At 37.1% G+C, this 7,853-nt stretch overlaps 1 protein-coding gene across 11 annotated transcripts in view; it reads left to right on the top strand.

Moving 5' to 3' along the window:
* LOC106881718 (forkhead box protein P2) overlaps positions 1-7,853 on the top strand; it is a 534,685-nt gene that overhangs the window by 442,827 nt on the left and 84,005 nt on the right. The window lies entirely within an intron of this gene.

The raw sequence follows: 7,853 nt of genomic DNA, 5'->3' as shown, positions 1-7,853 counted from the left end.
TGGTGGCGGTGGCGGTGGTGGTGGGTTGAAGCCCTGGATGGGCTGTGTCCCAATAAAACTGCTAGAACTGGAACTAAGGCTAGAAGTAGTTTTGAAAGTTTGGAAGAAAGAAGAGAAGGTGATTATAAGGAAAATGTTTTTCAATCACTTAAAGCAAAATGATACAATTGGAAAAATATAAAATAAAAAATACAGCAATATAATAAACTAAAACAGTAAGTAAATAAAAGAAAGAAAGAAATATAACAAGATATATTGCCATCTGTCTCTAATAATGGCTGAAGATATAAAGTCTCACAAAATCTAGTAGTACGTACAATAATAGAATATGCTGGTAATGAACGAATACAAAATGCTCTATGACTTAGGTACTACAGAATGTTCTCTTCCTGACCTTTTTTATTTAACAAGATAGATACACACACACACACACACACACACACACACACACACACACACACACATATATAGAGTGAGAAACGAACGAAATGAAGAACATACAAAAAAACAAAAGACAAAGACAGGTGTGTAAACAACAAACAGATTTATTAGTTTAACACTCGGGAAGTGAGAAAATCCTTTACGTTTCAGGCCTATGCTCTTTGGCAGAAAGGAACACAGAAATAAACAGGGAGAAGCAGAAAGTATAAAAAAGTTTAGAAAAGTTCAAAAGGTTCAAACGTTGTGGTGTATTGGAGTGATTTGTCACCAATGGAAGAGTCCAGTGTAATCCATGGGTAGACACACACACACATATACTGGGGCACCTTCATTAGTTTTGATACACTTTCATGACTTGAAAACCTTCTGAAAGTTAATTGTTGCAGGTCCTTGAAAGCTGATGAAATTGACAGGGTTGATGTTGGGGTGCGGCCATCTTTGAACCGGTGGTACCACACTTCTATCTGTGTTTTTCCCCATAGCATCATCTCCAAAGGCCTTCTGAACCTTCCCGATAGTCTGGGCTTGTGTATCACCAAGTTTTCAGCAGAATCTGATACAGAATCTTTACTCAATGTGCTCGTTCATCTTGACTCAAAAAGAGAAATTGCACAGCAAATTCTTCATGCCTGTACTCAAAGCGTCACTGTGGGCGAATGGCGTGACCTGCAGACAAGAAAATTTTTGCGCATACTCAGGAAGGACGCTGCCATCTAATACTCATGCAGATTTTTCTTCATGCATTATAAATTTGTTAGAAAAAAAAATACACACACACACACACACACACACACACATTTGTATATGTATGTATATTCACATACACACATGTATGTACATGAGTGTGTGTGTATGAATATGTATGTGTACACACACACGTATGTATACATAGTGTGGAATATGGATGTTAAATAAGGATATCAGTGTGTGTATGAAGATGTATGTGTGTGGTTTTATGTTTTGAAACATTTTCGTCTTTTCCTTCTTCATATTTTCTGTAGACAAATATAAGATGGAAATCTGATGTTTCTCTACGCAATAGTTTTATGATTGTGTGTCATTTTGAATAGAGGCAAGCTTCAGTACCTACTGGGGATCACTACATCTCACACCGACTGATACCCAGGGATGATGTTACCTCTACCCTCACCTATATATTGTGTGTATGTAAAAACAAAGTATGTAGAGATTCTTAATTGCTGTACATTTGGTGGATTTGAAAACATGAATGGTCCATGGAAGTTGTGGGTGGTTTGATGGATAGACCTTGTTAATTGCATATCCAGATGGGAAGATAATGATCAGTTAAACAGATTGGGAAATATTATTGTGTGTGAGTAAGAATGAGAGAGAGACTGCTTTGGTGTTGTTGGTGTTTCACAAAGATCTATATTTGCCAAAATCTGGTGTTAACTCTTAACCATTTTAGATTTAGCTTTAAAACTTATTTCAAATTTACCTTCAATAGCATCTTTAATTTACCGCCATCAGTTTTTAAGTGTGTGTCTGTGCTAGCAGTCAAATTATTAATTAACTCTGCATTTTAAACAGTTTTCTCTCCAGTTTTAGGGTGGCTATTGTGGATGGATGCTGCAAGTGGATACAAAAAAACGTTTTAGGTAGATTTTGGAATTCTTTAATTCTTAGTATTTTCTTCAGAAGTATATGTAGCTGTGTGTGTGTGTGTGTGTGTGTGTACGTACCAGAGTAAGCACATAAATGTGAAACAAGGTGGAAAAAATAATACTCGAATACTGGAGGTAGAGTAATATACTTTATTAATAAAGCTGCAATTTGCAGCTTTATTGATTATGTATATGTATATATATATATATATAAATATATATATATATATATATATATATGTACATATATACATACATACATGTCTGTGTCTGTGTATATATATATATATATATGTATATACAAATATGACATTGTGTAGCACTAGTGCAGCACTATACATAGTGCAGCACTAGTGCAGCACTATACATAGTGCAGCACTAGTGTAATACAACATTATCACACCCACATATACTTAACATATACTTAACATATACTTAACGAATATATGTCATATATTTGTTGGTAAACAGGGATTTGACATGGTGGGGAATACTCTCGCAAAGTGCCAGGTTTTTTAAACACCTGAAAGTCATGGACTGGCAAGATAACTCACCTGTCCATGACTTTCAGATTTCTTTTGATTCCCTGTGCTTTGAGAGAGTAATCTCCACCATGCCAAATTGCAGCCTACCACCAAATACACGACGCATATGCGTTAAGTATGTATGGTTGATTATATACATACATGTATATATATATATATATATATATATATATATATATATATATATATATATAGGCGCAAGTGCGGCTGTGTGGTAAGAAGTTTGCTTCCCAACCATGTGGTTCCAGGTTCAGTTTCACTGCATGGGTCAACCTAAACCTTGGATTTGGTAGATGGAAACTGAAAAAAAGATATGTATATATTTGTGTGTTTGTCCCTCTGCCATCATTTGACAACCGATTTTGGTGCTTTATGTCCCCCATAACTTAGCAGACCGGCAAAAAAGACTGATAGAATAAGTACCAGGTTTACAAAGAACAAGTCCAGGGGTCGATTTCTTTGACCATGTTCCAGCATGGCCACAGTCCAAATGACTGAAACAAGTAAAAAAGGACATATGCACGCATGTGTGTGTGTGTGTGTGTGTTGGTAACTTGTGTCACACTTTTGTCCATTGTTTTAGATACCTATGTAGTTATTAGCAGATGCTGACTTCCTCTTACTGGAACATAGCAAATGTGACAAATGAAAACACAGAGAGAGAGAGAGTTGCTCCCAGCATTTAGTTGGTACACAGTTAGCCACATGAAGTAACTTACTTAAATACGCAATGAACCACCCAGTCCAGGGACTGAACCCGAAACCCTTTGATCTCTAACCCTAACCACTAGACTACATGAATTTCTGCACGTGCACAAATGTGTGCGCATAATATATTGTCATTGAAAAGTCTGTTTAAAATGTTTACTGTTGAATACTGGGTGTTTTGCATCAGATTCTTTGGAATAAATATTCCAACTAGCTTCAACTTGTATTGTTCTTCGGAACTGATTATTTTTCCAGCCACAGCTTAAGTTTTACTTACAATTACCTATCTATTCATGTATTTTATCTTGTTTTCTCTTTATTTTTTATTCACCTATATTTATTATTATTATTATTATTATTATTATTATTATTATTATTATTATTATTATTATTATTATTATCATTATTATTATTATTATTAATGTTATTTTGCAAAATGAAAGATATTGGTTATTTTTGTTAATTTAGATTAGGTTGATATAGCTATTATCTATCAACAATAAGTAGATTTTGTAAATTAGTTTTGTGTGTGTTTGTATGTGTGTGTGTGTGTGGTTTAGGTTTTGTTTCATGAAAAATCTTAAATCATAATATCTTTCCTTGTCCCCCCCCCCTTCATCAATGTATTAAAAATTGTGTACATATTTGTGATATATATTAATGTTCTCACTTAATTTCTGTCAGTGGACTAGCTTCATCTTCACCACTGTCACCAACCCCACCATCACTACACCCCCATCATCATCATCTTTATCATTATTGCCAGCATCACCATCAGCACCACTACCATTACTTTTACTACAACAACTACTACTTTTATTGTTGCTACTACCACTACGACTGCTACAGTAAAATGATAACTACACCAACCACAAGTGCCACCTTAAGATAATTGTAACCACCACCGCCACCTCCATCACCACTTCCATCACCTTACTGTGGTGACCATCATCATCATCATCATCATCAGTACTGCTACTACACCACCACCACCTCAAACAAGAGTTAATGGGAGAGCAAGGGAGACTGCACATAGCTGCTTGACTCACTAGAATGAGCAGCATGTTCTCCTTCAAATCACACCTTCTGTTTTTAGTAAAATGGGTTACATTGGACAAAATAAGTTCTTGATATTTGTATCAAAAAGGTTGATCACAGCTGGATCACCTTTGATGATTGGTCAGCTCAGGTGGCACTGAGACCTGGGGCTAAATAGCAACAACAAGCTTTGTTAATATATTCTAAAACAACAACCCCAATTCTTTCAACCATTCTCACTGTTCTCTCATCCTTAATAACAATATTAATTACTACCACCACCACCACTACCACCACAATAATCTTTAAATAATGTGATATTTAACTAAATATCACTTTTCGTCTATTCAGTGGAAACTGTATAATTTAGTCCATGTCAGAGCAAAATTGGTCAGAATGGAAACTACGACACCAACTGACAATAATCAATAGACAGATTTTGGACAGTGGAACTTCTCACCGTTCTTCACCACCACTGCCCACTTCTCTATTTTGTACTACACAGTATGGCAACAAATAATCAATACAAGTGTACAGATTTCTTTCCCCAACCCAACCTTGCCTCTCACCTCTCTCTCTCTCTCTCTGTCTCTCTCTCTCTTTTCTCCTCTGTAGACATAAGAATTTCTGATAAGACTGGCTTATTTCTTTACTCTCTCTCTCTCCTCTCTCTCTTTCTCTCTCTCTTCCTCTCTCTGTGCTTTCTAAAGGAATCAAGTTGAGTGAGTGTGAAAGGTTTCACTGACGATGCAACAGCAGGCCAGCAATGGAGTGGTTTGCAAGTGAACTGACCAGTAAAAACACGACACTAAACAAATACATAAGCTTGTGTTCCGGTTTTTTTTTCTTTTTTTTCTTCATCTTTTGCAAACATTGAAAATCTGCTGGTACAACCCCCACCCCCACCCCACCATCGCCATCCCCATCCTTTCTGGTTTGGGGAGCAAACCCTATCCAATGGCATCTGTTTTTACTGATTGTCATCCACACAGCACTCTCAGAATGAGAGTTGTGTTTGCAGAGATCCTGCAATCAAACAGACATGATTCTGATGTGATTGAGCTCTTTCCTTCCTTAGATCAGCTTATTCAACCATCTGTGAGGAATTCTAAATATTGGTTAGTCTTACAAACTAAAACATATTTTGTCAGTCAATACTCTACTGAATTGTGTTTAGGCCGAGTTAATTTCTCCAGTCGAAAATGTAAATGATTTTGGCGTTTCGTAAACAAATCGAAGCAACAGTGACAAGCAGCAGGGACTGGGTAAATAAAGTTGAGCAAACGAATGCAATGGTGTTATTCAAGTGAAATTTCAGAATAGAATCATAGATTCTGATTCAAGGATTCCTGACCACTCCTATGGGAGAGGGGGGGGGGAAAGAAAGCGAGAAGGTTAGAGGGAGTTGGGGGTAGAAATGGACAGAAGAGGCTGCATAGAAACTGGCTGTGATTTTAGCATGAGAACGAGAGGGAGGAGAAGAGGAGAGATGGAGGTTAGTTATTGTGGGTTTTATGGAGATTTTGAAAGATAGAGAATAAGAATAGCTAAGGCAGGTGAGATGGGAAAGGTAGGGGTATGTGTGAAGAAAGTTGGGTGGGGGAGACATTGATTATACAATATTTGTTATGTGTGGGTTGAGGTGATGGTTGTTGTAAAGGTTATATAACCAACAACATTAACACCAATGGAACAGCAGTTTACTTTCTCCAGAAATTGGTTTGTTGGATGCTGGACAATCCGTAAACCATGACCACCCATACCACACCTACAAACCAATTCCTCCACCACCACCACCACACACTTCAATTACAATCACTCCTTTTATCTATCACCAGTGACAACTATGACCACATAATAACAATCATCATCACCATCACCATTAGAATACAATATCTCAGGATATTCTTATATTCTCTGTATTGTTTGAGAGAGAGAGAGTGTGTGTGTGTGTGTGTATCAATCATTTTGTTGTATTGGTTCAGTATAAAGTGTCACATCAATGGAAGGGAAGTGTTATTATTTACTAACACCCCCCCCCCCACATATATATATACAGTCATGTGACATGGCACCTCATCAACGCCACCATGTGTCTTTCTATCCTAACCTAACAATACCATTGACAATTAACCTCTCATGCAGCTTCTCCAAACCCCTTTTGTCATTATATGTATATCCAGGTTCCTTGTGTTATTATATATCCATGTTTCTGTGTAATATCATATACTCATACATCTGTATAGCATTACTACATATCCATGTTCCTCTATATCATTATTATATATCCACATAACATTATCCTTCGGTGTCTGTGTATATAACAATTTTCTTCTTGTATAAGAGTATATTAGTCTGAATTTATGAATAACTGCGTTCAAACATTTACATGAAAGTTCCTGCATCTGATATATATGCGTGTGTTGGTTCAAATCCCAGTACTGCCAGGACAATTTTTTATATTGGTGCGGGTGTAGCTGTATGATTGAGACACTTGCTTCCCAACCACATAATTTTAGGTTCAGTCCCATTGCATGACACCTTGAGCATTTGTTTTCAACTATTGTTTTGGTGCAATCATTTGTAAGCGGATTTGGTAAACAGAAACTGAAAGACGCCCATTGTGTGTGTGTGTCTCCTTGTTTTAACATTACATGAGTGTTATAAATGAATGGCATTCATCATCATCATCATTATTGTTTAACGTCCGCTTTCCATGCTGGTATGGGTCATTTCCAATATTGTGTGAAAGCATACCTGTCCATCTGGAAATATTTCCTTGATTGGAAACAGGTGAGGGTTGGCAACAGGAAAGGCATGTGACCATAGAAAATATGCTTTGACCCAGTCATAAACTCTCGCTGACCCATGCAAGTGTGGAAAAGTGACTTGTCACTAATGGCCCTAATGGTATCTCACTGCTTATTCTAGTGAAACAGAGTGTATATTTACACACACACACACACACACACACACACACACACACACAGAGTTTTGTTCGGTTTCCATCTACCAAATTCACTCACAAGGCATCGATCAGCTGAAGGTTATAATAGAAGACACTTGCCCTGGGTGCCATGCCATGGGTCAAACCTTAAACCACATGGTTGTAAAACAGTGGTTAGGTGAATATGTACATGAGGCAGGGTTTTAGGGCTAGATATTGCTCCCTCACCAACCTTTACCAGTTTTCAAGTAAGGGGTCTTTTTTTTTATTCTACATATCTTTGACAGCACCAGTCATGTCAACAGGAAATGTAAACATGATATCAATGTTTCACTCAAGCAAAGCCATGAGATGACAACATTCACACACAAACACACACACACTTGTATGTATGTGGACACCTTGCTATTTTCCCACAGTTCCTGTTTTACCAAATTCACTCAACGTTGAATTTTACTGGGTTGGATAGGTCTGCTTCATCACAGCACCGCACCACCTCTTATCCTCCATTAATAATCTCCTTTTCTGAATTTCACAATTATCTGATCA

Source organism: Octopus bimaculoides, chromosome 4 (assembly GCF_001194135.2).
Source record: "Octopus bimaculoides isolate UCB-OBI-ISO-001 chromosome 4, ASM119413v2, whole genome shotgun sequence".
In the NCBI taxonomy this organism is placed as follows: Eukaryota; Metazoa; Mollusca; class Cephalopoda; order Octopoda; family Octopodidae; genus Octopus; species Octopus bimaculoides.
The sequence above is the reverse complement of the archived record's forward strand: the minus strand, read 5'-3'. Positions and strand labels throughout refer to the sequence as shown.